General features: G+C 40.2%; 1 long non-coding RNA gene and 1 other non-coding gene across 6 annotated transcripts in view; one reads left to right on the top strand and one right to left on the bottom strand.

The window, feature by feature from the left end:
• Positions 1-14,748, top strand: part of LOC100347036 (uncharacterized) — an 876,288-nt gene that overhangs the window by 292,644 nt on the left and 568,896 nt on the right. The gene's annotated exons all lie outside the window — the stretch shown is intronic.
• Positions 1-14,748, bottom strand: part of LOC149121332 (uncharacterized) — a 51,854-nt gene that overhangs the window by 15,560 nt on the left and 21,546 nt on the right. For 3 of the 5 annotated variants that reach the window (XR_016223693.1, XR_016223689.1, XR_016223692.1), the window contains one exon: positions 13,440-13,549. This is a non-coding gene — a long non-coding RNA (uncharacterized LOC149121332). Of the gene's footprint in view, positions 1-52; positions 177-8,926; positions 9,158-13,439; positions 13,550-14,748 lie in introns of those variants that run through there. The other 2 variants (XR_016223690.1, XR_016223691.1) reach the window with 2 other exon arrangements.

The raw sequence follows: 14,748 nt of genomic DNA, 5'->3' as shown, positions 1-14,748 counted from the left end.
AAGTAAAGCTTATAGATTACATTGGCTCCCCCACCCAATGACTTCCCTCCCACCCGCAACCCTCCACTTTCCCACTCTCTTTCCCTTTCCATTCATACCAAGATTCATTTCCAATTTTCTTTATATACAGAAGATCAGTTCAGTATGAATAAAGTAAAGATTTCAACAGTTTGCACCTACAAGAAACACAAAGCGAAAAATACTGTTTGAGTACTAATTATAGCATTAAATCTCAATGTACAGCACATTACGGACAGAGATCCTACATGAGCAGTAAGTGCACAGTGACTCCTGTTGTTGACTTTACAAATTGACACTCCTGTTTATGGCATCAGTAATCTCCCTATGCTCCAGTCATGAGTTTCCAAGGCTATGGAAGCCTTTTGAGTTCACTGACTCTTATCTTATTTAGAAAAGGTCATAGTCAAAGTAGAAGTTCTCTCCTCCCTTCAGAGAAAGGTACCTCCTTCTTTGAAGACCTGTTCTTTCCACTGGGATCTCACTCACAGAGATCTTTCATTTAGGTTTTTATTTTTCTTTTCTTTTCTTTTTTTTTTTTTTTGCCAGAGTGTCTTGGCTTTCCATGCCTGAAATACTCTCATGGGCTTTTCAGCCAGATCGGAATGCCTTTAGGGCTGATTCTGAGGCCAGAGTGCTGTTTAGGACATCTGCCATTCTATGAGTCTGCTGTGTATCTTGCTTCCCATGTTGGATCACTCTCCCCTTTATTTATTCCATCAGTTAATATTAGCAGGCACTTGACTTGTTTATGTGATCCCTTTGACTCTTAGTCCTTTCATTATGATCAATTGTGAACTGAAATTGATCACTTGGACTAGTGAGATGGCATTGGTACATGCCACCTTGATGGGATTGAATTAGAATCCTCTGGTATGCTTCTAACTCTACCATTTGGGGCAAGTCAGCTTGAGCATGTCCCAAATTGTACATCTCTTCCCTCTCTTATTCCTACTCTTATATTTAAAAGGGATCACATTTCAGTTAAATTTCAACACTTAAGAATAACTGTGTGATAATTACAGAATTAAACCAGTCATATTAAGTAGAACAGAAAAAAAACTACTAAGAGGGATAACATATTAAGTTGTTCATTAACAGGGCTATGCTGATCAAGTCACCATTTCTCATAGTGTCCATTTCACTTCAACAGGTTTCCTTTTTGGTGTTTAGTCAGTTGTCACCGATCAGGGAGAACATATGATATTTGTCCCTTTGGGATTGGCTTAGTTCACTCAGCATGATGTGTTCCAGATTCCTCCATTTTGTTGCAAAGGACCGGATTTCATTGTTTTTTTTTTTTTTTTTTTTTTTTTTTTTTTTTTTTTTTTACTGCGGTATAGTATTCTAAAGAGTACATATCCCATAATTTCTTTATCCAGTCTACCGTTGATGGGCATTTAGGTTGGTTCCAGGTCTTGGCTATTGTGAATTGTGCTGCAATAAACATTAGGGTGCAGACCGCTTTTTTGTTTGCCAATTTAAATTCCTTTGGGTAAATCCCAAGGAGTGGGATGGCTGGGTCGAACGGTAGGGTTATATTCAGATTTCTGAGGAATCTCCAGACTGACTTCCATAGTGGCTTGACCAGTTTGCATTCCCACCAACAATGGGTTAGTGTCCCTTTTCCCCCACATCCTCACCAGCATCTGTTGTTGGTAGATTTCTGTATGTGAGCCATTCTAACCGGGGTGAGGTGAAACCTCATTGTGGTTTTGATTTGCATTTCCCTGATTACTAGTGATCTTCAACATTTTTTCATGTGCCTGTTGGCCATTTGGATTTCCTCTTTTGAAAAATGTCTATTGAGTTCCTTGGCCCATCTCTTAAGTGGGTGGTGTGTTTTGTTTTTGTAGAGTTTCTTGATCTCTTTGTAGATTCTGGTTATCAACCCTTTATCTGTTGCATAGTTTGCAAATATTTTTTCCGATTCTGTCGGTTGTCTCTTCACTCTCCTGTTTCTTTTACAGTACAGAAACTTCTCAATTTGATGCAATCCCAATAGTTGATTTTGGCTTTGACTGCCTGTGCCTCCCGGGTCTTTTCCAGAAACTCTTTGCCTGTGCCAATATCTTGAAGGGTTTCTCCAATGTTCTCTAGTAACTTGATGGTGTCAGGTCATAGATTTAGGTCTTTAATCCATGTTGATTGAATTTTTGTGTAAGGTGTAAGGTAGGGGTCTTGCTTCATGCTTCTGCACATGGAAATCCAGTTTTCCCAGCACCATTTATTGAATAGACTGTCCTTGCTCCAGGAATTGGTTTTAGATCCTTGATCAAATATAAGTTGGCTGTAGATGTTTGGGTTGATTTCTGGTGTTTCAATTCTGTTCCATTGCTCTATCCATCTGTTTCTGTACCAGTACCATGCTGTTTTGATTACAACTGCCCTATAATATGACCTGAAATTTGGTATTGTGCTGCCTCTGGCTTTGTTTTTGTTGTACAAGATTGCTTTAGCTGTCTGAGATCTCTTGTGCCTCCATATGAATTTCAGCATCATTTTTTCCAGGTCTGAGAAGAATGTCTTTGGTATCTTGATTGGGATTGCATTGAATCTATAAATTTCTTTTGGGAGAATGGACATTTTGATGACGTTGATTCTTCCAATCCATGAGCATGGAAGATTTTTCCATTTTTTGGTATCCTCTTCTGTTTCTTTAAGATTTTGTAATTCTCATTGTAGAGATCTTTGACGTCCTTGGTTAAGTTTATTCCAAGGTATTAGATTGTTTTTGTAGCTATTGTGAATGGGATTGATCTTAGCAGTTCTTTCTCAGCCATGGCATTGCCTGTGTATACAAAGGCTGTTGATTTTTGTGCATTGATTTTATATCCTGCCACTTTGCCAAACTCCTCTATGAGTTCCAATAGTCTCTTAGTAGAGTTCTTTGGATCCTCTAAGTAAAGAATCATATCGTCTGCAAAGAGGGATAGTTTGACTTCTTCCTTCTCAATTTGTATTCATTTAATTTCTTTTTCTTGCCTAATAGCACTGGCCAAAACTTCCAGAGGTACGTTAAATAGCAGTGGTGAGAGTGGGCATCCCTGTCTGGTGCCAATTCTCAGTGGAAATGCTTCCAACTTTTTCCCATTCAATAGGATGCTGGCCATGGGTTTTTCATAAACTGCTTCGATTATATTGAGGAATGTTCCTTCTATACCCAATTTGCTTAGAGTTTTCATCATGAAAGGGTGTTGAATTTTATCGAATGCTTTCTCTGCATCTATTGAGATAATCATATGGTTTTTCTTCTGCAGTCTGTTAATGTGGTGTATCACATTGATTGTCTTGCGCACATTAAACCATCCCTGCATACCAGGGATAAATCCCACTTGGTCTGGGTGGATGATCTTTCTGATGTGTTGTTGCATTCTATTGGCCAGAATTTTATTGAGGATTTTTGCATCTATGTTCATCAGGGATATTGGTCTGTAATTCTCTTTCAGTGCTGCATCTTTTTCCGGCTTAGGAATTAAGGTGATGCTAGCTTCATAGACAGAATTTGGGAGGATTCCCTCTTTTTCGATTGTTCTGAATAGTTGGAGAAGAAATGGGATTAGTTCTTCTTTAAATGTCTGGTAGAATTCAGCATTGAATCCATCTGGTCCTGGGCTTTTCTTTGTTGGGAGGGCCTTTATTACTGTTTCAATTTCTGTTTCAGTTATGGGTCTATTTAGTTTTTCTATGTCTTCATGGTTCAATTTTGGTAGATTGCATGTGTCCAGGAATCTATCCATTTTTGATAGATTTTCCTGTTTGCTGGCATATAAGTCCTTGTAGTAATTTCTGATGATTCTTTTTATTTCTGTGGTGTCGGTTGTTATGTTTCCTTTTTCATCTCTGATTTTATTGATTTGGGTCTTTTCTTTTTTTTAGTTTGTTGGACCAATGCGGTGTCAATTTTGTTTATTTTTTCAAAAAACCAGCTCTTCGCTTGGCTGATTTTTTGTCATGTTTTTTTGGATTCAATCCTGCTGATTTCTTCTCTGATTTTGATTATTTCTCTTACCTTACTAGATTTGGGTCTGTTTTGCTGCAGATTTTCTAGATTCTTGAGATGCGCTGAAAGCTCATTTATTTGGTACCTTTCCAATTTCTTGATATAGGCACCTATTGCTATAAATTTGCCTCTCAATACTGCTTTTGCCATATCCCATAAGTTTTGATATGTTGTGTTGTGATCCTCATTTACTTCTAGAAAGTTTTTGATTTCTCTTTTGATTTCTTGAATGACCCAGTGTTCATTCAGGAGCATGTTGTTCAGTCTCCATGTGTTTGCATACTTTCTAGTGTTTCCTGAGTTGCTAATTTCCAGCTTCATTCCGCTGTGGTCTGAGAAACTGCATGGTATGATTCTAATTCTTTTAAATTTGCTGAGACTTGCTTTATGACCTAGTATGTGATCAATCCTAGAGAAGGTTCCATGCACTGCTGAGAAGAATGTGAAGTCTTTAGATGTAGGATTGAAAGTTCTGTAGATATTTGTTAGATCCATTTGGGCTATAGTGTCAATTAAATCTGCTGTTTCCTTGTTGATCTTCTGTCCGGATGATCTGTCTATTTCTGAGAGTGGAGTATTGAAGTACCCCAGTACTATTGTATTGGAATCTAAGTCTCCCTTTAAGTCCCTTAACATATCTTTTAAATAGACCGGTGCCCTGTAATTAGGTGCATATACATTTATAATAGTTAATTCTTCCTGTTTAATTGATCCCTTAATCGTTATATAGTGCCCCTCTTTGTCTCTCTTAACAGTTTTTGTATTAAAGTCTATTTTCTCTGATATTAAGGTGGCTACACTTGCTTTTTTTTGTTTCTGTTGGCATGGAATATCTTTTTCCAACCTTTCATTTTCAGTCTGCATGCATCTTTGTTAGAGAGATGTGTTTCTTGTAGGCAACAAATAGTTGGGTTGTGTTCTTTGAGCCAATCTTTTAACTGGACAGTTCAGGCCATTCATGTTTAATGTGACTATTGATACATAGTGACTTTGCCCTGCCATTTTCCCGGAGATATTTTCTAGTATATGCTTTGAGCTTCCCATGCTCTTTTACTGGTAGGTTTTCTTCCTTTACCTTCTTTTATATTGATGGCCGTGTTTCTGTTTCTGAGTGTAGCACATCTTTAAGTATCTTTTGCAGGGCCGGACGAGTGGCCGCAAAGTCTTTCAATTTCTGTTTGCTATGAAAGGTCTTTATTTCACCTTCATTCACAAATGAGAGCTTAGCAGGATATAATATTCTGGGCTGGCAATTTTTCTCTCTTAGCACCTGTGCTATGTCTCGCCATTCCCTCCTAGCCTGTAGTGTTTCTGATGAGAAGTCTGCTCTGAGTCTAATTGGACATCCTCTGAGAGTAATCTGACGTTTCTCTCTTGCACATTTTAGGATCTTTTCTTTATGTTTCACTGTGGTGAGTTTAATTACAACGTGTCGTGGTGAGGATCTCTTTTGGTCATGTTTACTAGGGGTTCTATGAGCTTCCTGTACTAGGATGTCTGTGTCTTTCTCCAACCTGGAAAGTTCTCTGCTAGTATCTCACTAAAAAGGCCTTCTAATCCTTTCTCTCTCTCCATGCCTTCAGGAATTCCTTGAACTTGAATGTTGGTTTTTTTAATAGTATCCTGTAGATTCCCAACAATATTTTTTAGATTTCTAATTTCCTCTTCTTTTCTTTGGTTTGACTGTATGTTTTCCTGTTCTCTATCTTCTAAGTCCGATATTCTCTCTTCTGTTTCACTGACTCTGTGTTTTAGACTTTCTAATGTGTTTGTCATTTGATCTATTGAGCTCTTCATTTCATTTTGATTTCTCTTCACTATCACACTTTCCTGTGTTACTAGTTTCTGCGTTTCATTTTGATTCTTCCTTAAAATTTCATTTTCATGAGTGAGATTTTCAATCCTGTCCAGGAAGGATTTCTGTAGTTCAAGGATTTGCTTTTGAAAACTTCTAAATGTTCTTATCATATACTTTTTGAAATCCGTATCTTGCATTTCTTCTACCTCATCGTCTTCATAATCTTGGCTTGGGGTGTTTTGTTTATTTGGAGGCGTCATAGTGTCATCGTTGATCTTGTTCCCTCGATTTTTGTGTTTGTTGCTTGGCATTGTTGATTCTTCTTCCCTCAGTGTGAGCTTTTTTTTTTTATATATATATACTATGTCTGTGTTAAGTGGACTGTCTGCTGTTGGCGGAGCCTTGGAGGCTTGAGATGGGTGTGGCCTGAGAGCTCTGCTTGGTTCTTCTGCGTTACGGGTGTGCAAAGGTGACACCCTCAGGTTATGCGTGGTAAATCTCTCTCTTTTTATTTATTTTATTTTTTTTTATTCAGGAGCTAAGTAATACTGCATGGCTGATCAGAATTGATGGTATTTAGCTTCCGATCTCTGGCTTCTACCCAAAGAGTCTGTGTAGGCTCTGTTTCTCCTGCGGACTCCCACTGGGTTGCCTAGGCTACTGAATTGTAGTGCCTCAGTTCCTCTGCTCTACCCTTTTGTTATGTATATCCCGAGTGGGGCCTGCTCTGTCTCTTGCTCGCCTTTGCAAGGTTGGCAGAGACAAACTCGCCTGTACCAGTAACCCCCACCTTTTTTTTTTTCCTTCTCTCCTGTAGTCAGTCTGGTGAACTTTCCCGCCTCAAGCCCGCTTCCCTCTAGATTCTGTCTGCTGTTTCCCTGCCAATGTCTTGGGTTACTGAGCTCACCTCCCCTTACAGCGCCGGTGTGGACTCGGAGCCCTGGGCGTCCCTGCTCTCCCCGCTGGTCGTCTGTGTAACATCCACTCCCCTTCCAGCACTGGCGCGTAGACCCTGCAGTTCCCGCGGCTTGGCTTCCACGCGGTGGGTGACCTTGTTCTCCCCATAGGTCCTCCAAGTCACAGCCACTAGATCCGGAAGAGTTTCCTCTGCAATTTTTCCTGATCCTTTTTCTGAGGCTACCGTAACTCCACTTTTATTAAACTAAATTTTCCCGGACTATCAGTGCGTGCCCTTACTATTCCGCCATCTTGGCTCTGCCCTTAATGAATTCTTTAAAAGCAAAAAAAAAAAAATCTATCTGCAATCTTGTCATGAACTTTCTAAAAATATACGAAGTCTAATTTCAATTATGTATGGAGTACAGTGAGACACTTTGACACAGGTATTCAATGCATATCGCTCCACAGTAGTCAATAATTTTCACCCTGTCGATCCTTCAGGCTCCTCTTTATACTGAGTTATTGTGAAGTAGTGTCACCTTACCAGGCTGTGTAACACCAAAAATCTGTTCTTTCAATCTGACTCTGATCTGGTACTCATTATCCCGCTTCCCTGTATCTTTTCCTCCTCTGCCCTCTCCACATGCCTCTAGGAATTGCCATTTGATATTGTGGTAAGTTTCTTTTGTTTAGTGTCCACACTTGAGGGGGAACAGGTGATATTTGTCTTATGTGTCAGTGTGTCTTATTTCATATTGTTTGTCTTTGTAAAAATATTCATTTAAATTGGGGTGAGAAGATGCTTTCTTGTGATTTTAATATGCATATGTTTGATGAAGAGTGACATTGAGAACTTCTTCACATATTTTTTTTCACTTGTATGTATTCTTTGTAAAAATGTCTTTTTAAGCCTTTTCCATTTTTTGGTCAGATTTTTTTTTTGCTTGCAATTGAGCTCTTTGCATTTCTCACACAATTGTTTATGTTAGCTCCCTATCAGATGCATAGTTGCCAAGTATTTTTCCCCGTTCTGTAGTGTGTCTTTTCACTTTGCTCACCATCCCCTATGCTGAACAGAAAATGTGCAATTCGATGTAATCCCATTTGCCTATTTTGGTTTTGTAGTTTGTGCTCTGGGTGTCATATCCAAAGTACAATTGCCCAGATCAATATCATGAAGCATATACCTTGTGTTTTCTTCTAGTAGTTTCACAGTTTTAAATCTTTCACAAATCTTAATCTAGTTTGAGTTGATTTTTGATTACAATAAGAGGTAGAGATCTATATGTTTCTGCTTGTAGATGTGCAGTTTTACCCTGTCATTTATTGAAAAAAAAAAACTGTTCTTTTTGGGGCCGGCACCATGGCTCACTTGGTTAATCCTCCACCTGCAGTGCTGGCATCCCATATGGGCACCGGGTTCTAGTCCTGGCTGCTCCTCTTCCAGTCCAGCTCTCTGTTGTGGCCCGGGAGGGCAGTGGGGGATGGCCCAAGTGCTTGGGCTCTGCACCCTCATGGGAGACCAGGAGGAGGCGCCTGGCTCCTGGCTTTGGGTTGGCGCAGTCTCGGCCTTAGTGGCCATTTGGGGAGTGAACCAACGGAAGGAAGACCTTTCTCTCTGTCTCTCTCTCTCACTGTCTATAACTCTACCTATCAAAAAAAAGTTCTCTTCACATTGTGTGTACTAAGCACCTTTATCAAAAATCGGTTGGCTGTAAATGCATTAATTTATTTTTGGGCTTGCTATCCAACAATTATTTTTTGTTAGGACTGCACCTCAGATTGATAATACTTTCTTAGGAAACTATTTATTAACATGAGAATATGTATAATGTGTAGTTCTTTATTTTGATAGTTGGCTTCATGATAGAGTGGATTTAATTTTAATTAATTCATCATTAAAACATGGTTTTATAAATTTTCCTGCCACCAAACCAGATCATATTCCAAACTAAATTGTTATATTTAGTATAACAGTTTATTTTAATCTATTTAGTTGAGATATGTTATATCAGATATATTAGAAACCTTTTTAAATTTAAAATAATTAAGAAATTAAGAAAGGTCACTCAATTTTTTAAAGTCACATTTCTAATAAAAATACCATAGTTGAATTCAGTTTTATATCTTTTGAAGTAATTCTATTTTTTCTAGATTTTGAAGTTTACTATTTTCTCTGGTGTTCATTTGGTACATGTCTCGCTTACCATAAGCATGGAACATTAGGAGTCTAGGGATCGCCTCTGGATAATGGAGTAAGAAAATTTGTCTGCAGACTGCTGCTGGCATCTCCCTGGTCTCCTCAGGGAGGTATACTGTGTCCTGGGTCCTGCATTGTCCTTTGTGATGCTTGCAGGAAAAACTGTTTCCCTTCCGTTGCAGTCAGTTTAGGTGACAGGAGACTACAGCCAGGGATCCAGTCAGGAGGAGAATAGTGTCTGACAGTTAAAACAAACATAAATACTGACATTCACATATTTTCTGTTGTCTTATTTGTTTATAGCTTTCTCAAGTTTTATTATTGCTTGTCCACATTTTGTTTATTGTATCATTCGCTGTGTCACCTAAAGTGAAGTTTTCTCTTTTACTTCGGTCTCACTGCAACGCATTCCCTTCCACTTGAGCTGATACTGACTTTGATTTATGGTACATTGTCCCATTCTTAGTAATGGGAAAAATTAGCATAGTCAGTGCAGACATTTTCTCAGCATGAGATACCTGTTTTGCATACATTTTGCTCCATCTTTGCTTTAGGCTTTTATAGACTACCATGGAGCTATTAAATACTATTTTAAAACCAATCATCTCCACCAATTTCATCTTACTTTCAGCCACCTGCACTGTAAAACATGACATAGATGTGGGATATATATCTTCCTAATTGTTAATATGATTAAATGACAACATATTCAAGCTTCTTGGTCCAGTGCCAGACACATAAAAGCTATAAAAATATTTGCTATAATTACTAATAGATTATACTCCAAAATATTCAAACAATGTAATTTATACAAACTATTTAATTGATCTTAGTTCAATTAAATAAAAGATCAATACTTAAAAAGTTACAACCCATATATTTGGAAGTTGAAAAAAATACACAATAAATAATGAATATAAGAGCAGTATTTAAAAATCTACCTAGAATTAATGGATAATGGAACTGCTATACATAAGAAAGGTCTAGTGACTCTGCTAATAAATAAATACATAAAGAGAAGTAAAAGAAAATTATACCAGCAAATGTATATATTAGAAAAATAAGAACATTTAGAAGCATTGATTATCAAACATAATGCTTACAAATGAACCAGAGAATAAACATAGATAAAAGTAGAGGAAACAGAGTAAGTATTTTTCAGAGCAAAAATTAATGAAATACAAAACAAAGATATGAGGATAATCAAATGCAAAAGTTCAGTGTTAAAATTATTTTCCAAAAATACAACCTAGTGAATAGTGAACAGAATTCTGATGAACCATTCTTATTTATGGTCTGGAATTGTAAAAGAACCAAGTTATAAAACAATTCTGTTGAGTTACAAATCAATAAATGAATAAAAGCACAAGTCTGTATTACCCATGGGGTTTTGTACTGGGAGATTTGGAGTATTGTATTGGGGTTTGTGGTGAAATGAGAAGGCTGCACCAAGATGGCTGCTGGCAAGCACACATCAGTTATTCACGAATGGCTTCGGAACCCACCTGGCAAAGAAGCCAATCTGCCCCTTGACAGGACTGGCTGCCTCAGCTATATAAGCTGTTGTACCAACTGAAATAAACGAGTCTACGGGCTGCTTGCCTCTGGTCTGCTTTCACCCAACTCCCAGTGTTTGTGTCGTGACTCCATGTCTCTTGCCCCCACTGTGCTCCTCCTCTCAGAATGAATCCATAGCAACATCTGGCGCCCATTGTGGCAAGGCTTAAGTAGCCCATGTTTTAGATATTTTTCTATGAATAGTTTAATGCCTGTAGAGATCTCAGGTTTTATGGGGTCTTGCCTTTGTAGCTATATTTAGCATCTAATTACAGTGAGATTTTTTAAAAAGATTATTTATATTAAAGGCAGAGAGAGAGAGAGAGAGAGAGAGACTTCCATTTGCTGGTCCACTCCCCAAATGGTTACAACAGCTAGGACTGGGCCAGGATGAAGCCAGGAGCCAAGAGCTTCTTTCAGGTCTCCCACATGGATACAGGGGCCCAAGCACTTGGGCCACCTTCTACTGCTTTCCCAGGTGAATAGGGGGGCGGATCAGAAGTGGATCAGCTGGGACACAAACTGACACCCATATGGGATGCCGGTGCTGCAGGCAGCAGCTTAACCCATCACATCATGGCACTGGCCCCTAGTGAGATTTTTACAGGGATTTCCCTACTAGCCCTTCTTTCTGTGATCTTCACTTTCCATACAGATAGATCCACTTGGGAGGCAATATAGCCAGAGTTCAGAGAAAGAGCTACAGCAGAGTGTATACAGGTAGCTAGGGCAATCAAGAAAAAATGGTCCTGACACAGGACTAGAGGTGTGTCCTACTATGACAGTCATTAGACAAGGGAGCTCTACCTAGTAGGGGAACTGAGCATTCAGGCTTATACAAAACCCTCGGGGCACTGTTGGGAGTCAATAAAACAATCTAAAGTATAATAAACACTTTCTCTTTGGTCAGCCATCTATCCCTGCAATGATGCAGGAAATCATAAACAAGAATTGGGTTAGAACACATGAGGGCCTCCAGTATCTGACAAAAATTTAATTTTGTTACCTGCCATGTCAACGGTTACCCGAGCAAGTCTCCAAAATGATGGTTAGCAGTCCAGCTGGAGCCACTGGGAGACCGTGACTCAATCAGCCCTCAGATCTTTTAGCCATCAGTAGTCCAGTGGTCTCCATTTCTCATTGGGGTCAAGAACAATCCTTCTTCCAATTTCCTTTGCTTTTGCAAATGGCACACTGGTTTAGACTCAGTGGCCAACAGGCTGAGGGCCCTAAGCCTGGGCTCTGCTTTAGGCTCTGGCTTTGTCCTCAGTCTCCAGGAGGGTTAACCCTGAGGTGGTCCAGTGCCCAAGGCAACATCCGTCACCTGGGCCTTTCATGCACTACTTTTATCTCTGTCCATTCCCTCTGCTCTACACCTACTGTCAGATACTTGGGAAATCATCCCTGTGAGTCCTGCTAAGCATGTCTGGGGTCCTGCACCTGCTTTTTACCTGACATCTGAGGGCTGCTTGATTACTGAAGTGCATGGCTGTAAGGGCTTGCCCTTGGGGTAAGTAGGATCTGTGTTGGTGTATTTTCTAAAGACCTTTGTTAGGCAGCTCTGAAACATGGTAGGGTTTTTATATGTATCTTGGGTAGCCTCTCTCACCTCTTAGTAACTGGCTGGCTTAGCTGAACATTTCATTCTACTGGGCAAGTTATCATGTGGTCCTGATGCTCCCTATCGTTGAAGCACATTGGGCAATTCCAGCAGGCTCACTGACATCTCTACCTGTCCTGTAGATGGTATGGGCTGGACTTAAAGCAGCAAGAGTAGGGCCACTATTTAGCCTTATTGATTATGTGTTGTTTCTTTTCAATACTGCACCAGTGAAATGGCAATAGTTGCATGTTTGGTGTAGTCAAAACAAAGAGTTACTTCCACAAATTCCTAATGAAATTAGCTGGAGTCCTCAGAAGATTGTCCCAATTTTTTTTTTTTTTTGCTTATTGTCAGATCAGACATAGAGAATGAAACACAGACTCAAACAGTCTGACCAGCTCCATCCCTAGTCTGTCTTAAAGGGCAAAGCTTAAAACTGCCAAACTCATGAGAGTGGATGGGGAGCAGGGATTTGATGGTTGTCTTGAGAGGCAGAAAATGCAATCCCCTGGCTTCTTATTCTTGCTGCCTGAGCTAGGAGCTCATAAGAATGCCTCCACTTGGGGGAGTCACCATTTTGCCAATTAATTGGGCGGGAAAATCGACAGGAAGAGAAAAAAGTAGATGCTTTCAGCAGCTGCAAGTATCCAGACCAGGGTTGGAAAAAGCCATGCAACAATCGAATTTGGGTCTGTTCACGGCACAAAGATAACGGCCCTCAGCCCAGAGGCAGTGTACGTCAGAGTAGTGGACTGAAAGCAAAAGGAAGAAGTACAAGAGATCTCTATGGTATCTCAGGCCAGGGTACAGTGTATGAGAGACGGTGCTTTCAGTGAGTGGAGAAGAGTCACCTCAAGGCAGTAACTACCGCTATGTCTACAAGAGACAGAGTTAGCATGCTTCAAAGATGGGGAATATGTGAGTAGCAGGCAACCAAGATGTGACATCAGGAGATGTTAGATCCAGGGGAGAGTAGTGAGAGATAATTAAAGTGACAGGACAAGAAGAAAGGGTCAAAAACCTCAGAGAGGATCCAGATCCTTACCCAATGTCCAAGGGGACCTGACCTGTTTGAGAGGCAAGGAGCCAAAGAAAGCAAGGGTGCTTGGAGCAATCCCAACATGAAATACCAAGCTAAAAGGCAAGTTGTTCCCCACCAAGTAGGGACATGAATCATCCGCAGAGAAAGTAGATTTCCTTAAACCACGGGTCTTTCCAAACCAATCCAAAGCCAACTATCCCAAAGCATACGGGGCAGCTTCCAGGGGGAGATCAGGTGGAAGAAGCTAATGCCCAAATGGAAAGACCACAAAGGAGAAGAAAGGAATAAGGGAACCATCAAGGAAGGTTCCTGACTCACCCATCCTTTAGCATCAAACTGTATCCTGTAGTCTTAATTCTGGGGCCCAGATTGTCCTCAGGAGTCTCTTCGTGGTTGCTGGGAAGCTGATACAGAACCACTTGGGACTCCTGTGTGCCAAGACAAAGAAATCAGTCACGAGCCAACAACGTGAAGACAACAGTGTTTTATATAAAGAAAGTGGCAAATAGAAGGCTACTCCACAGTCAGAACCACCTGCAGAACTTCTTATTCCTATCTAGCTGTAAATTAGTACCTATTAATCAGCCTTTACCCAGAGACTGACTTTCTAAACTTGTCCTGTGCCTGATTCATTATTGATTTCGTGGTCATCACAGTTGTGAACTCTGGCTTCACTGTTTCTCTAGAGGCAAGGCACTATGCACAAGTTTGTGCAAACCATCACAATAAAGTTTGTAACCATATCAGTGTATAATCCAAAAGCTGCTCCTGTTGAGCTTCAGGCCAACCAAGATGCATCTAATCTAGTCTTGATATCCTTTAAATCTTCCCTTGCAGTATTGTAACCATCCGTTCAAGCATCTGAAACCTCTCCCAGAAATCACCATCACCTGCCAGAGGGCCGCCTCGCCTGTGGATTTCAGCCTGACACACAACACTGGGTATCACTGTTTATCTTTAAATGACTCTGATTCTGTAAGTCTCAGTACAGCTGAATGTAAGAAAAGTATGATAGTACTTACTATCAAAGACATATAATACTTCCCATTGCATATAATGTTGTGGAATATCAAGGAACCAGACACTGGAGGATTCAAGTGTATGCAGGTTTTGCTATTGTGAATTCTAGGGGCATCTGGACAGTGCTTTATCCACTGAATTCTGTTCATCCTCATGAAACTCCACCTCACCTTAGTATGGGATCAGCTACCCACAGCCATTCTCTCAAATGAAAACGAGACATAGCAGTGTTATCATAAATAACTCACACTAGTAAAAAGTTCACTCCCATTAAATACAGCAAAGTAAAAGGCTAATGAACTGGTAACATCCTAACCCTTGAAATAATGTGCATCTAAGGTACTTCCTTAGGGGTGCCTGTGACTACCTAAATGTTATCTCAACAAAAGGGAGAGGACAGTTTGCCATGAGGGAAAGCAGGTCCACAGATGCTCACACTCTGCTCCACCTCAAGCATCACTGGGTCTCGTCCCTCCTCTGGCCCGTGCCTAACTCAGCACCGTGGAATCCTGACACACTCTCCATATTCTTCCTGCTGAGTGTGTGTATGTCTATCTGTGTGCTCTGGCGTATCTCCCACACGCAATCCTGAATCTGGGGAAACTGG

The sequence above is a fragment of the Oryctolagus cuniculus genome, chromosome 17 (genome assembly GCF_051225735.1).
Source record: "Oryctolagus cuniculus isolate XC-2025 breed Fujian yellow rabbit chromosome 17, ASM5122573v1, whole genome shotgun sequence".
Taxonomy (NCBI): Eukaryota; Metazoa; Chordata; class Mammalia; order Lagomorpha; family Leporidae; genus Oryctolagus; species Oryctolagus cuniculus.
The sequence above is the reverse complement of the archived record's forward strand: the minus strand, read 5'-3'. Positions and strand labels throughout refer to the sequence as shown.